Raw genomic sequence first — 15,615 nt, 5'->3', positions numbered from 1 at the left:
TTCCGCTAATTACAATCGTAAAATAATTAATATTATGCGTCATAAAGAAGCACAGATATCTTTAAATACAATTGTATAAAATTACATATAATGATCCCTTATACGTTTGATTATAAATATGTTTGCTATATCGCATGCATTTACGGTCGAATCGTCATATTACTTTGTTGGACTTATACGCGAACATTTAATTACATCGGCAATAATAATTAGTCGCAACAAGAGAAAAACTGATAATCTTGATATCGAAACGAAAAATGTTTGTTCGAAAGAGTACCTTATTAAGCGAACGTTTTATCGAGCCGGTTAAAACCTACGATAAAATGTAATGCTTTTGCCAAGAGCTGTGGATATTTTAAGAAGCGTAGCACTTATTTATTTTATATTGTAAAAGTCTTAATTGAGTAGACGAATGATCCATTAGCGTCCGCTATTATTTCTAAAGTTTTCTTTTTATATCAGCATTATTATACCTATTTATGTACAGCTATAGATACAGTCTAGAGAGGACCGACTAAATGATGTTAGTTGTAAATTTTCAACGTAATCCTAAAATAATTATATTTAACGAGATGTGTACGATAATATTGTATGAGAAATGAGATTTCTCGGTAAATTCATTATCCATATAATTTCAATTATCAAAATTAATTCGAGAGCTACTTTGATATTCTTGTTAAAAAGAGCTCGTGATACTTAAAGTACTCGAAATAATAAAATAATAATCGTAATAAAATAATCTGTTATTAATATTTATTACCAGGAGATGTGGATTATCCTATTTATATGTTAGTTCATCTATATGCCTCGTGGAGATTGACTGATATATACGATGAAATCATGACAAAACGAAATATATCGTATGCAGTATCCGTTGATAAAACACCGCGATAGGTAGTCGCGGCGAAGCGTCGTAAACTCTAATTCAACGATGACTGCGATGCATCGATGACGATAAATCTAAAAGCGTGGTTACGTGCACGCTATTGCATGGTCGGTGTGATTCATTAAACGTGCGTGTACAGAAAAATATACTGGAAGAACTGGAAAACGCGAGATGCTAAACGTTTGCAAAATAAAAAAAAATAGTATCTCGCATATATTCAAAACCCGACGTTACTTCTCAATAATTCAATAATTTACAAATAGCGCTCAAAAAGATATAAACTTCTCTTTCTTTCTTTAATTACTAAATAATCGACAAATATTTATAAACGAGAGTAAAATGTTAAAATAGCAATAATTTATCAGTTTAATTTAAAACAAAATATATATCTTTACTATAATCAACTTTAAGTATTGTCTAATAGTTAATGAGACTAAAAAATATAAATCGTGAAGATAATTACGACTGGAAAAGAACACTGTACAACCGAGTACAATATGAAGGATAATAATAGCAAATTGCTGGTCTGGTATCTTTGAAAATCAAGGACGAAGAACGGCGACGACGACATAAAATCAAGTACCATGACGCGAATGAGAGAAGTGCAAATTACACGATCTACGCGTGCGATCGTTTCGCAAGTTTTCTGCAAAATAATTAAGCTTCTCGTAATTAACAATATCCGACTCGAAATCGATATTACGTTACGGTTTAGGATCGCACATAATTAGCACCCTCATCATGCGGCCTTCGCGAGGGATTGAGCCAAACAGAAAATAATTTCCGCTCTGCGGCCTGATTGCGGACCCCGCGGCGGAATCCGAGATTCCCGTAACGAGTTCGTATGGAAATTTCAAATTGCTAACGATACCTACGTACGACACGCACGTACCGCGCATGGTATGCGTATCATCCGGATGTGCCGTAATTAGATTAGATTTACACAGAATAACTCGCGTGTTTACATTTCCCACCGGTGTAACGCAGAACTGTGCCACTCGGCCCGTTATCAATTTAGTCATACGACAGCGTAGACAGCATTTCCACAGATAAACCGGTACATATCGCATATATAATCCTCTTTTATATTGCATAACGCTGTTACGATATAGCCGAAAGAAAGCTAGATGCGTAATGTGTGTGTGTATATGTATGTAATGAGATAACATTATTTCGCTAAAAATGTATTTCAAGAACTGAAAAAAGGGAAACACTGAGTTTGCATAAAAGCGTTCGCGAATAAATTGGATAACTAGATTAGAAATTAGGTGACAATATAAACTAGATTAAAAGTTTCTCTAAGATGCATATTAATGCAAACTCATAAAGCTCGTCGCCGTGAAGTTTCGAGCAATCTCGGAAACTTTGAAATTTCGTCAAAATTTTTGCAAGTTTCATTATTGGGAACAAAATTTGGAACCTTGGATCTTTTTAGTGTTAGTGAATTTAGCTAATGAACACTATGTCGAGGCGAAGATGAGTACGAGAGAAAAACAGTTCTGACCAGATATACTATAATTTTCTTGGATAGAACAATTACAGAGCTTTACTCCCTGGAGCTTCAAAATACGCTATCGGAAAACCTTCCGGTGTGGTTCCTCATTAAGTTTCAAACGGCCATTAAACGTATCGGTACTGCATGATCTACGTATTCTATGTGTATGTACGCATGTATTATTCAGTGACCGCCCTAGCAAAAGTAGCATAACTCGTTTCGTCCTGTACATAATTAACGAACGTACTGACCCGTGGAACTTTTAGGTCCGCGGAAAGAATTGAAAGAATTGAGGTCAACATAAAATGATAATCGATGGATGGGATGAACTGGTCGGATCCTAACAACGCAACTCATCGTTCTTAATTAAAGCGACCTTTATTTCGATGTATCAAAGATGATTCTAACCGTAACGTTTGCTGATAAACGGAACTGCCTTTTAACCGCGAAATACCAGGAAGTTACGATCAAAATTAAAATACAACGAACTTTTAATTTAATAAAAATAATTAATTATGTATTTTACGTGCTATACTTATGTAAGACACGACAATATTTGACAGAAATGTACAAACACCATTATTAACTTATAGCTTTTTATACTCGCTAATAAATCTTATTAAATTTGATAGCTATCAGACAAACTGAATGACAGAAAATCATAAATACAACAGAAAATTTAAAATAACATAAATATTAATAAATAAATAGATCTTCTATTCTTTTTAACTTCTCTGCAATGGTATCGTTTATCTTTTTTCCTTCAACATTGAGAAAAAAAAGAGAAAAGATGAACCATGCAGGAAGTTCAGCTGAAAAGAACAGAACCTACTCTCTAAATTTTTTGTGAAATCTCATTCCAAGAGAGTGGAAATACAGCCATTTTTGGAAAAGAGTGAAAATATTTCACTTCTTGAAAAAGAAAGACAATTTTCACTCTTTTTCAAGAAGTGAAATATTCTCATTTTTCTTCAAAATTTCTTCTATATTATAAATATATAAATAATAAGGAGCATACAGCCACATATGCAGGTTGTTATTTGCAAAGTCATACATTTAAAATTCACAAGTAAATGTTTCGGTTAATTTTTGACCATCTTCAGTACAAAATTATAAATGCGGTATGACTATAAAATGTGACGTGAGGTTGTCAAATTCAAATTAAATACGTAACGTCGATATTAATTGGCATATAAGATTTTTCTTGTTACAATTTCTTCATTGATCATTGTCTTAAATAAAGGACTACCAGATTCTAATAAAACAGACAGAGTTTTTTATTACTTATTTAAACTATTAAAAGCTATATTATAATCTCTCAGAATGAGATTTTACTCAAAGAAATTTGGGGAGAGTAATATTAAACAATATCAGTTTATACTCTTAATATATCATCAAGAATTGGAATTGAAGTAAAACTTTACGTAAATTATAAGAACATAAGTACCATCCCAAATAAAAGCGGAAGTATCTCAAAATCAGGAGTTATCCATTGCAAGGAGATATACATCTATATGCGGAGATATACAAATATATTAGATTAGACATATTATATGACAAAGAATATTATAATTTGCGAACATATTCGGTACATTCACACGGATTCCCGGCATGCATCACGACATACTCCTCGAATACTATCTATATAAGCTTATTTATACTGATATTCAGTAACGTTTTCTGATATTCGGAATAAAGCAATAGCATTATAAGCAGCAGCACCTGTCGTCTGTAATCGATAAAACTCGTATCTGTAGACTACGTATCTGTAGACTGCTCTCCTTGTCATTTGTTCAAGAAATATAACAAATGCTAGAGAGAGAGAGAGAGAGAGAGAGAGTACATTTGTAACACTGAATACCCTCTATTATATGCACGAGACATATACGAGAAGTCTTGTACCTTTTAAAGAAAAATATTATGAGTTTATAAGAATGGTTCCGTCAACCAAACCGCTTATTCATCGTTACCGTCGTATATTTTATATCTTGTGTTAATATACTAAGAAAAATATTCTTTATTATTATAATTCCTATAATTAGTGTACAACTTGAAATTTTCATTTACAAACTAGTACAAATTTAAAGGTATTATGCGATATATATTTAAGAATATAAGTAATTCAAATAATATACTCATTGTGAGTTTATAATGACCACTGTTATTTACAAGACAATTTTTATGTGAAAATTATAAGTGTTAAGAACAACATGATTCTCTCATAAATACAAACGTCATTATGTCGTAGTATTACTAAATAAAGCTAATGTCATTTGGCTCGCCTTTTAAAACCCTTTATCTATGTGTGTGCCGTATTTTTTTCAGCCATCGGCACCATTATGATAAACGATACGTAATATGTGTTACTGCAAATGTGTATTATCGTTTGTCGGTGCTATTAATTTGTTATATAACGTGACAAGATAACACGTTAACGTAAGGCGATCCTACAATGTGCGATATGACATAATATAACAAATAAAAGTAGTGTTGTTCGTAGATAGTTGCCACGTATGCGCGGAGATACGAAGGAATTCGTAAAGTTTGCGTATAATATAGCAGCGGATGATGAAAATCGTAGATGACAGCGAAATGGATTGACGTGAACTGAACCTGACAGATGATATATTTCATATAATAAATTTGATTATTAGCGGTTTATATTATGACATTAACTTCGTTAGACTGATTGATTCAAGTGGTTTATGCATATAGCGAAGTCTTTATTCATTCGCTTACAGTTAGTCATATCTTTCGAAAGATTATTCAACCCATACAATTACAAATTAATATGAATTATTCCAAAGCATAATTAAATGGATAAAGTAATTGAAATAATGTGAATTCTTTGAAATATAAATAGCTGTAATATAAACTTATTTATTAGCTTGACTACAATTTTCTATTATTATAAATACAAATATAATTTAATGAACAGAAATCAAAAGACACACACCGAAATTAAAATATAAATAATATAACTCATAATTACAAATTGTGATATGAAATTATTACGAGGAAAGGAAGAGAAACGTAGTCTCGGAAACATTTATTCGACATTATTCGTTGACATCAGATATCTAAACAATCGCAGATTAACCTGTTTATTGACGTAGTAAGCGTATTTACAAGTTTACAAATAAATAAATCAGAGGAGAGAGATCGCTTGAAAGTCTTCCTCCACGGTTCAACACGATTTGTTTAATAGGATATTTTCGGGTGAAAACGGCTTCCTCTACACACATGATCCGTGCACTTAGTGCATTTGCGCGAACACGTGTGCATACGTGAGACATACGCGTGATGTCAATCAAAATTTATGCGAAATTCGACCTTTCTCTATCGAATATCGAATATCGAACTGTTCGTATCGCGTGGTATTGTACGGTCTTTTTACACGTCTGTAAATTATCGCAATTGTTGCAAGTTGTAACATACGTTAATATTATACGTAAGCAGATGGAATATATATCGGTACGACAAATCACAAAATATAATTAATGATTGTTGGTAACAAATTGTTGGAGATTATCGAGTTTCAAAGTTTACATTAGAAATACGTAAATAAAGTAGATATTTTAAGATTTCATGATAATGCATACAATAATAATTTTATTTTCATTCTGAATTGCATTAGTAGTTGCGTAAATAATAAGATCAGTACGTTAAAATTTTTAAAAAAAGTTTTAACAAAATTAATTATTTATTCTAATCATATACTAAAATACATTAATAATGAAAAAGTGTTTGAGAAGGAAAACTAATATGTCCCACTTCCGTATCTCTGTCAAGTTAGCAGACTCAAATAAGCAGAATCGAAAGACCTATTGAATTATTTTAGTACTAATTATCTACTTTATTATCTTTCTTTTTTTCTTGTGATCCTGCTATTATAGTTTCATATTAAGTTAGCAAAATTTCTTCTAAATGTAATATAAAGTTACGATTTATAACACAAATTAACACAAAATGAGCATTAAATAATTCAATAGGTCTTTATCGCAAGTGTGCTTTAGTCCTGCTAGCTACAAAGGTTACTTCCGTGATACAAGAACCATCGATGAGAATGAGAGTGAATATCAAATGACGCACTGTTTTCTTCGTATTGTATTACTGATGACACATTCAATTAACATATTTCCAACAGCTAAGCGCCTTTTTCAATGTAATTGAGTGCACGGTCTCCGAATATTTATACGTAAATTATCTTATCATTTTTATCAAAGGCACACATCTTGCAAATCATGCAAAAATCACCTAGTAATATCTTACAGCGCCATTCTATAAATATGAACTTCGAGGACAACATGTCAGCGATGAAGTCACGGCGAAAGAAGATCCATTAGTAGCGATCGATTAATAATAGCCGCGACTTCGTTAAAGTCGAGATTCGCGCGCATCGTTAATACTTGAGACTCTCGAGACTTTGCCCTTATCGCAAAAGGCGATTTAATTCCAACCGAGTTCTTAAAGCATAAACACCGTAATAAAAGATACCGTAATATAAAACGGCATATATAGAAAAGGCGTAATGGTATTTATGTTAACGTAGTAACAACAAGATAGTGCCTCGAGTTGTTGTATTCACATTCACAAAAACGTATAATACGTACATTACACGGAAAGAACGGTTTTACTAAAATATCATAGAAAAGCTATATAGATATAAATCTGAAAATAATTTTGTTAGACTATTAAAATAATTATGTATAGGAGTTAGTTGTTAGAATATCACTCAAACTAGTTGTCAGAATATCGAAATAGAATATCACTTTTTGTAGCATTACTCATCGTATGAGTTTTCCACATAATTATTTTGATGGTTATAATGAGAACATTTTCAGATTTATAACTAATTAAATTTTTATTTTTAGATACTTCAAAAATCATTCTTTCCGTGCAGCGCTCTGATGCTAAATTCCGCCGATAAACTGTAAAACACACAAGGTATGTTATCTATTACCGCACCATAGAAGTAAATCAGAGATTCAATAGATAAATTTGGAGAACGAAGTCGATTAAGCTCCCCGTCGGGCAAGTCGCTGACGATATCACAAATTTCATGTCCATTATATACATATAACTCACTTTTATTTCGCGATAATTCATTGAATCGATGATGCTGTTCTGCGATGAAATTATGAAACTGCCTCAATAAGATTAACTACGGGAGTACAACTGACAAAAATTACGCAATTAAATGCATGCATTTTTATAACGTCGTAATAAACGTTATGATCTGATCGATGTTTTCATTATCTGGAATATAATGAAACTGTGTCACTGGAAGATAGAAAAAATTCTTCAACTGATAGGCATTATCTTGCAAAATAACTTCTTCAATAAGTTTGGAAACAAATTAGTAAAATAGCTTTGATCTTCAATTTCCTTCGATTTTCATATATTTTAGTAAAAAATTAAATTAAAATGTACACTCTGTTAAATTCATAATATTAAATTATACCTAATTAGAGTTAGTTTTAATAGTTTCTACAGGTTGCCACAGCTCATGATGTTATTAATTATAACAATAAAGTTAAACAATTTAACTCAAGAAAATATATTAAATTTGGTTCAAATTTCGTTTATTATTTACTAAGTGCATACATTAATATGGACACTGTTTACTGTGAAACTAATCATAGAAATGGATTAATTTAGAATTTAGAAGTTACACATGAAAGTTAAAAATAACAAAATGTAATTTTTAACTCAAGCGATTGAATTATCATTGATCTTTTAATATTTAACAGTGAAGTCGATTACTCCAGATAAAAATTTTCGAGAACAAAGAAAAAAATCCTATAAAAGAAAGATTTATAGTGAACGTCTTCGAAACGTCGATAAGTCCTACAGTGATAAATAGTCACGTAGTTACAGATTAATTGCCGTAATAGGAGAACGCGGAAAGTTAACAGGTCACTGCATCATTGCATCATGGTCGCTCTTATTTACACAGAGATTAAATACTCTCTTGGTTCCCATTATAAACTATCCTCACGGTCGAGCTGACCTCGCACAACTTAAACGCTGCTTTCATTTAAGATCGAGCTCCAAGATCAGTCCCAACAATTTGAGTTTAGAAACGTCATATAGTATACGAGCGAATAGACATTAATCTTGTCGAAAACTATAATTTCAAAAGATCAGACATTTGTAAACTGAAAAGCATGTACCTAAATTATTTAAAATATTATATCAGAATATTTAGTAACAATTCATGGCAATAATCCTCAAAAAGTGATATAATTTAACGCAAAATAAATCGAAAAATAAATAATTATTAAATTATATTCAATTAAAAAAGAAATTTTGATGAATTAAAATTATCTCACCTTTCAGCTAACGTTCGGCTGACTTTAATTTAATAAAATAATTTGACAATCACGATAAAAATAACTTAATAGAATGATGCACTTAAATTACAATTATTTAATATACTATTAAAAGTTAAAAAGCTGCTAAGAAACATTTCGAACAAAAAATTATCGTTTTCAAAAACTTAAATACACACCTTGTATTGTATTTATTAAGTTTTCCTAAAAGTTTTCTTAATTTAAGGAATTCAATATGTTTTCTGAAATCTAAATTATCCAGGATACAATTAAGTAACAAGATCTTACTGCTTCATTTGAATTAGAATCTTATTTCTTTATTTATAAACAAATTTTTATTTTTCAAATAAAAATTTTATTATCAAGGTTTCAGTTAATAAAAAATTTCATCAAATGTTCAACCTCAAGTTGCTTCAAGAATCTGTTATTCAGATATTTCTTCAATGATATATATATTTTTTCTATATTTTTCAAAATCCTATCATATAACTCAAAATTTTTTTTAAATCACTTATTTTCTATTCTGTTGCAATTTTTGTCTAAACGTTTTTTTTCTCCATGCTAAAACACTTTTTGAAAAATTTAAATGTTATGTAACAATTTAAATTTTATCTAGCAATTGCGAATAAATATAAATAAAATTTTTACTTCAAAAATAGAAAACTGTTTAAAACATGAAAATATATTAGGTGTTCGATTATCAGAGACAATTTGCAATAGACTCAGTCTACAACACAAAATACATAATATTCTTACCAAACGAAATGCTTTGTCATTTCCTGTTCTTCTATATTCTTTTTATAATTTTATAATTTCAATTTTTATTATACATAATCCTTTTATTTCAATGCATTTTTAAGGTTTTTATCCATTATAAAATTTCATCAGTGGATATAATGTAAAAATAAAATTATAGAAATAAAAATAAGAATATGCAGCACAACTGGAATAATTTTCCTTCTTTATTTTAAACATTATATTTATCATTTAACGATGAATTTTTTACTTTCTAATCCGAGATTCAATTATAAAGATATAGGTATAAGAACAAAATTCTTCGTCAAATTTAAAAAAATCTGTCACACATACAACCGATATACAATAAAAGAGAAAAAAGAACAAATAGAAAAATAAAAGATGACGCTAATTACGCTGACGTAATGTGCGAGATGTAATTAAATTAAATAAAAGTCGAAATAACAAAAAGTTAACAGCACGAGTTCAAAAAACGTCGATGTTTCACTCCAAATTTGGTTCTTTTTAGAGACAAAATAAAGGAGATAATAAGCGAATAAGGACATCACATAATATTGGAATGCAAAATCATCGTTAAAATAAAGTAAGCAAAAAATTTATCGAAAGTTCAATTTCTCTATTTACTCTTATAATATCTGTCAATTCATCAAAATCCTTTTTCGTAGTTTAGTTATAAATACTTATGTAATTATTCTGTTTACGAATATTCGCGCCATGCATAGCCAAACATTCTGCAGACGTTATGCATAAGTCGACGCAGTTGTTAAAGCGTAGAAATAATACAGAAATTAAATGTAATTATAGAAATTAAACGTAAAATGTAAATATAATATACATAATCCGCGAACGTTTAATCCTCTAATAAAGCGATCTTTAATGCTTTACCGATAAAAATGTTTGCGTTTACATTTACATTGTTTAATTTCTACAATATATTATTTCTAATTGCATCAACTTATATTGACAATCCTTTTTTTTAATGTATTCTTGAAGGTATAATTCTTATTTAATTGTAACATCGACGTTGTACATAAAGAAATATTCTGATGTTATACGGAAAGAAACGATAATTGTCCACCAATTATCCCGGTTCTTTCGTACCATCTCGAGATGGATCGATCTATAAGCGAACGCGTGCGTTTCCGTATACGCTGCGATATCATCACGAGCAGAAAAGAATAAAAATCCTCACGTAAAAGATTGGATACGTTTGGTTCGCCATATTTTTCTATCTTAAGAAGGATCTGCTTAAGATAGAACGAAATATCCACGCATCTTCTATCTTATGCATCTATCTTATTCTATCTTAAGTAGGCTTAAAAATATGACCAATCAGAAGTTGTCTAAACGGTGTCTAATCTCTTACTTGAGAATCTCTAGAGAGGAGTAGATTGTAATCATCTTGAAAACGAACAACTAAATAGATCTTCGAGCTCTCCAGATATGTTTTCAGGATTCTACACGTATCCGCATTCGCAATAAGCCAGCGAAGCGATAATTTGAGAGACGAATTCCTTTGAGGAATTCAAACACGAGGAACGTCTTCGATCTTCAACGTCGTGTAAAATCTCGCATCGAATGAAATAACGTCAAATTGAAAAGACAAAAGCGTCAAAGACGCATCGTAAAGAGGCATTTATGTATAGCGGCGTACACAATGAGATTTTAAAGCGTAAAATTCAAGCTTTAAAGGGATCATAAAGTCGTTTGTTTTACCGATTTTGTAAGACTTGCACATGTACCAGTTACGTATCATTGGGCAGTATTCATAGTTTTTATTTTATTATTAAGACCCTCTTAAGTAATGTCTTAAAATGTTAATACAGCTCTCTTCATGACATCTTAAGACTATACCTACTTAAGATGATCCTAAATATAAGATCCAATTATGAATACCTAAGATACATCATTACACACTATTACTTCAATATTGTACGCACACATATATACACTAAAAGAAAATGATGTTATATCAACAGCATTATTTTCATTGAAAATGATTTTGTTAATTCAATAACGCTATTAATGAAACGAATACGTCATGCTCTTGTTTTTATCAAATTTTGTTTCATTAATATTGTATTTTGTGTGTGTGTGTGTGTGTATGTGTGTGTGTGTGTGTGTGTGTGTGTGTGTGTGTGTGTGCGTGTGTGTGTCAATAAAATTATTTTCAATTAAAATAATACTGTTAATATAACATCATTTTTTCCGGTGTACAAATTTCCTAACTAACTATTCTTCATATTAGATATCTAAGCCCAATTCTAAGAACTCAACATTGTTTGTTCGTATAATCTCTCTCTCTCTCTCTCTCTCTCTCTCTCTCTCTCTCTCTCTCTCTCTCTTTCTCTAGTCCAAACCAAAATACATATACAAAGTATACAAAACTTGTCAATACTGACATATTAGGGAGCGTCTCTTAAAAGACACTTCCTTACTTCTTGGAAATTAACTATTGCACTTTATTAAGACTGATAAAAATATAATCTATTTAGATAATAAAAAAAGTAAAAACTCATAATTCATATGTTTGTGGCTTGTTTCTATACAAAATCGGCTAAAAACAAATTCTACAATTACAAAAGTAAAATTCTTATAATTTTTCTTTTGCAAATTGCGTAGTTTAGATAATAATGGCTATATCAGGCCTGTTCAATTTGAGCTCCCCCCCGAAGTCAAAACGCGAAGCCATCGACACAAAGAAATTCAATGTAGATAAGATTTCGGGGAGTATAAAGTATTGATACGCATCTGAGTGACGCTTATCAACATTTTACAGTCCCTGAAATCTTACATTGAATTTTTTTGTATTTTTTGTATTGCGTTTTGGCTCCAAAGTTCAATTGGACAGGCCTATATTATTGGTAATATTACATCGTTTTACATGTTGGCAGTTTTCTAAATTAGTTTTATTTATATTATTTTCTTTTTCGTTTTTTCATATGGTTTTATTTAAGTATAAATTAGGAGTGCAGCGTAAACCGGCACAGTTATACAAAACAGACCACAAGCTAACATAATTTTTACAGTATTGCGTTATAGTGTCCAATAGCCCAATTACAAAAATTTCAAAACAGAAAATAATCGTATATTTCTGGGAAAACTCTAAAAAAAAACTGTCGCATTATAGTATATTGCGTCTTGCAGAACAGCATAAAGTATGCATATAAATTAATAAAAAATGTTTCATATCGAAGTAAAAACTTTTTACTGGACATTATAATTTGACTGAATTTTCCGATAATTTATGTAAGAGTGTTTGTTATTTTACATTGAAAATGACCCGATCGATGTCGAAACGTTTGTATATATACGATTATTAAATATACATCTTACATTATAATTGACTCGTTGCCCTTCTTTTATTTATTGAAGTAAAAAAATTCTAAAAAAATCTTATATACATTCACTTATAGATATTTTATACAGATGACTTGTGAAAGAAAAAGAATCGAAATATGTGGCATTACTGCCTATTGTGTCAGTTTTGAAGCCTATTTTGTCAAATATTTATTTTTGCTCATCTTACAAATTAATTATTGGAAAGTTGTAGAGTATTATAAAACTAACTTATGTGTTATCCGATATAAATTTTCTAATTTATATTTATGTTTTTAAAGTTTTAATTGTAGCTCTTGTTTAAGCAAAATATTGTCTAGAAGTATTTATATTTCTGAAGTTTGAATTATATTTTTTGTTTAACATATATTATCAAAAAATAAAAAATGGTTTGTCGATATCGATGACCTTCTACATAAAGCAAATATTGTTACGAACTGATATCAGAAGCCGATAAGAAAACTAATTTTTCAACATTTTTAGCGTAAAGTCGACTAGTTTGTACAGTATCGTACTTAATTCATTTGTTGAAAATTTAATGATTTTTATATTTGTGTAAAGGCAATTAGGAAAATATTTATTTGAAAAATAATCGGTAAAACAAACGACTTTAGGATTACTTAAATTTTAAGCCGTAAGAAATTAACCAATTATAATTGGTTATTCTCTCTACATTCGACTGTGATTAAACAATTTCTTACGATTTATGCCCGTTTCAATAGTTTAATTTTAATCTCAGTTCAATTAACTTCTTTTTCCAGTTCTAATGACCATTTCTACCAATTTATTTTAATTAACTTTAATCTCGATTTAACTTCCTCTTCATCTTTTTCTAATTCTTAGAACTAAAAAAAGATGAAAAGTAAGTTGAACCGAGATTAAATTAAACTTAATCTACATTGGCAGAAACGGGCATTGAATCTTAAGTCTTAAAATCTCGCTTAACGCTTTAAAATCTCATTGTAGACGCTCCTTAAGATCGACTTGAGAATAAAAATTTTTTTTCGCGAGTTTAGAAATCTCACGTATATCATGTTTTATCGCATTCAGTAGATATCACTTGTCGCGTACCGCGACGGTAGATAGGAAAGCCAAGCGAGCAGCGAAAACAGTAGAGATTTACTTCTAATCTCGACGTCGGCTTGGTAGTCTTGATACGCGCTGCAGTAGGATAAAAATATCCTCGATGAAGGGACGCGTCCCTTTTCTTTTGAATACACGCGCGAACAGCTGACGAAAATAACAAACGCGTACAGACGCTACTTCAAATGTCATCTTCGCTCACGAGGCTCTCAAGTGATTGTTTAATTACTCACCGATTCGTCGCGTCGCATCGTCCGTCATACAGAGAGAATACTCAATATAAAAAAACGCTCCGTCACAGATGTTTAACAAAAAATTAGTAAATCCCGGGTGCCGGCTTTAAATCGCGACAACTATCAGACACTCTCGGGGCGCGTAAACACGACACCTGCCGCATATGCGATGACAAAGGCGAAAGGGGGCCGTTTTCTCCAGATCGCCGCCAGATCAGATTGAGCGCGGAGAGGAGTGACGGGGAACGCGGAGGAGCCGGACCGGCCGATGGCGAAGCCAAACCAAACGAAGCCGAGATGAAGCGAGCTAACGAGAACGGCTCGCGTACATATATGAAATAAGTTCCACTCACCTAACCTTCCAGTGTTGACGGTCCTGCGGCCGGTTTGCGCAGCGCGGCGCGTACCGTCCCAGACTTGCGGCACGCAGCAGGCGAGGACGCGCGTCCTTGCACGCGCCCGATGCGGGATGCACGTATCGGGGAGAACGCACGAGTTACGCGACGGCGGAGGCATCAATGGATAGTAGGAGAGACGCGTGAGTTAACGGTACGTCTTGGCCATGTCGGGAGAGGAGCGAAAGGGAGTGGGTGGGAGGGGTGGAAGGGAGGAAAGCGGAGAAAGAGAGCGAGAGGACACGAGAGTGGGGAGGAGGGAGACGCCGCGCGTCGTAAGTGCGCGCGCGCGCGCGCGCATCGCACGCACTGAATTGCGCGGAGAGACCTCCAAGAACAATCGACACTCTCGACATTCTGTACCTCGCCCGTCATCCGCTGACGATCGCGTCACTCTTCGATGACATATCGAGGCAAACGAACTGTCTTTTATTCTTTTTCTTTTCCTTCTGACATTCCTACGTCACCCACGACGCCAAACGCACCGACGCACTGTGGCATTTGGCATTTACAGCTGCGACTTTTCACCGCCGAAAACGTGTCAGTGGCGCCATCGCGCGACCATCTGCGAAAATTGCATATATATAACTTGTCGATAAATTATCCGTACATATATCATGGATAATTGCAAAATATTTGTATTATCGACGGTGGAAGTAAATATTTAAACCGATCGATAACATAAATATCTAAATTATTTTTATATATAATACAATGTTAAATTTATACAAATGCTTCATAAATAAATATGTATAATTTACACACTAAATAGAGTGATCACTTGAAAACACCTTATTACGACCTTGTGACGTATTTAACTTTTCTGCATTCATTTATTTTTAAAATTTCAATTTTTTATGTAGCAATAAATGTTACAAGATTTTAATGAGTCTAACATGACAATGTAAAACATGAAATTTTGGAAGTAATAAAATTACAAAACCTGTGAAAACCATTTTCAAACAAGTGTAACATCGGTAACAAGTGTAACAACCAAACCACGCAGTACAGTAATCACCAGTTCTCGTCACACGTCGCTTGAACGTCAGTTCTGATGAACTCGCTCGTGACGGACGCGTCTCGACTCGGGTGC

General features: G+C 32.0%; 1 protein-coding gene across 5 annotated transcripts in view; it reads right to left on the bottom strand.

Annotated features, from left to right (window-relative positions):
• The window catches only part of fdl (fused lobes), a 42,748-nt gene extending 28,052 nt beyond the window's left edge, over window positions 1–14,696 (bottom strand). For 3 of the 5 annotated variants that reach the window (XM_018444445.1, XM_018444489.1, XM_018444499.1), the window contains exon 1: window positions 14,481–14,696. The gene's annotated coding sequence lies outside the window, so the exon portion shown is untranslated. Of the gene's footprint in view, window positions 1–14,127; window positions 14,146–14,480 lie in introns of those variants that run through there. The other 2 variants (XM_018444454.1, XM_018444463.1) reach the window with 2 other exon arrangements.
• Between the last annotated feature and the right edge of the window lie 919 nt (window positions 14,697–15,615).

This window comes from Mycetomoellerius zeteki, unplaced genomic scaffold (assembly GCF_001594055.1).
Source record: "Mycetomoellerius zeteki isolate Tzet28-1 unplaced genomic scaffold, Tzet1.0 scaffold102, whole genome shotgun sequence".
In the NCBI taxonomy this organism is placed as follows: Eukaryota; Metazoa; Arthropoda; class Insecta; order Hymenoptera; family Formicidae; genus Mycetomoellerius; species Mycetomoellerius zeteki.
Note: the sequence above shows the minus strand (reverse complement) of the source record. Positions and strands in the feature narration are given on the sequence as shown.